The sequence below is a fragment of the Octodon degus genome, unplaced genomic scaffold (assembly GCF_000260255.1).
Source record: "Octodon degus isolate 3935 unplaced genomic scaffold, OctDeg1.0 scaffold00102, whole genome shotgun sequence".
NCBI lineage: Eukaryota > Metazoa > Chordata > Mammalia > Rodentia > Octodontidae > Octodon > Octodon degus.
In genome coordinates this window covers 4,453,666-4,454,974 of record NW_004524678.1, presented here as the reverse complement: position 1 = coordinate 4,454,974, position 1,309 = coordinate 4,453,666, and the positions used below count along the sequence as shown (strand labels likewise).

Sequence of the window (1,309 nt, the reverse complement as noted above, 5' to 3'; positions counted from 1 at the left end):
CTAGATTACTTACATTGAATCAATTTACGTGGAGGTCTTAAAGACTAAAGAAAGAGGGGAGAGGACTTGAATTTTAGAGTAAACTTTCAATCACTGCCGACAGTTCCAAGATTTTAGGAAACTAAGTCATCAAAATTCACTAACATTTTAAAGCAGCTTAAAAATTTAATTATAGAAATTTATGTAAAGAAATAATTAAGGATGTATGAAAAGAATTTGTTCAAGGGGCCAGGGGTTCAATCCCTGGGCCTGCTGTGCCAGTGCTGGTCCTGCCCCCGAGGTGCAATTGAGACTGGGCATGGTAGCACATGCCCATAATCCCAGCTCTTGGGAGGCTGAAAACAGGTGAATCACTACAAGTGCAATCTATTAGTGAGATCCTGAATACCCTGAACTTTCCCACTTGTAAAATTTTTAATGAAAAAGTCTGAACATTTACCTATAAACTGTAAGATATAAGTCAATGTACAATGCATCATACCAGCCATGAATTCGGAAGAGATTTTTTTTCTTTAAAGTGGGTCAAAAGTGTTAAAAGTGGTTAGTAAGATCAGTTTAGAAGGCTATATAAAATCTCTATCAACTAAGATCTCACCATGAAGACAAATGAAAACACTCTTATATCCCATCTATTGTTCAAATTAGGCCCCTTGTCCTATACTTAGTTCACTCTCTTCCTTCAAATTTTTAGGGTTACAAAATTTTTTCATGTGGTGGTGGTGGTGGTGAGATGAAGCATGCCTATAATTCCAGCTACAGTATTTTGAAGGTTGCAAGGTGACCCATGCCTATAATTCAAGTATTCAGAAGGCCAAGCACGGCAGAACTGTGAGTTCAAGGCCACCCAGGGCAACACAATGAGATTCACAGGCTACCTCTAATGGCTATACAGTCAGAAACATGCATGGCAGATTTAAGAATATGAACTACAAAAGTAAAACATAGTTTCTGCAAGTCTTGAAAAATACAAAGTTGCTGGTTCATCCATAGAATTTGCCAATTATGTTATAGGCTATAAAATTTCTGTGCCTGATTCTTCATGAAATGTTAGCTAACTGGGTCATTCATCCAAGAAACACTATTATGTGCCAGGCACTACTATTGATATGAGGGGTGTAATGAAACAGCTGCAGTTCCTGTCTTTGAAAGCTTTAATCAGCTGGAGAGGGAATGGGGAGGGGGAGGGGGAGAAGGTGAAGGAGAAAGGGGGAGGTAGGAGGAAGAGTGGGACTAGGGAGAGAGGGAAGGAGGGTGCGGGAGGGGGAAGGGAAGAAAGGAAGAGGGGTGTGTGTGTGTGTGTGTGTGTGTG

General features: G+C 40.3%; 1 protein-coding gene across 1 annotated transcript in view; it reads right to left on the bottom strand.

Annotated features, from left to right (window-relative positions):
- Positions 1 to 1,309, bottom strand: part of Map4k5 (mitogen-activated protein kinase kinase kinase kinase 5) — a 120,204-nt gene that overhangs the window by 106,167 nt on the left and 12,728 nt on the right. The gene's annotated exons all lie outside the window — the stretch shown is intronic.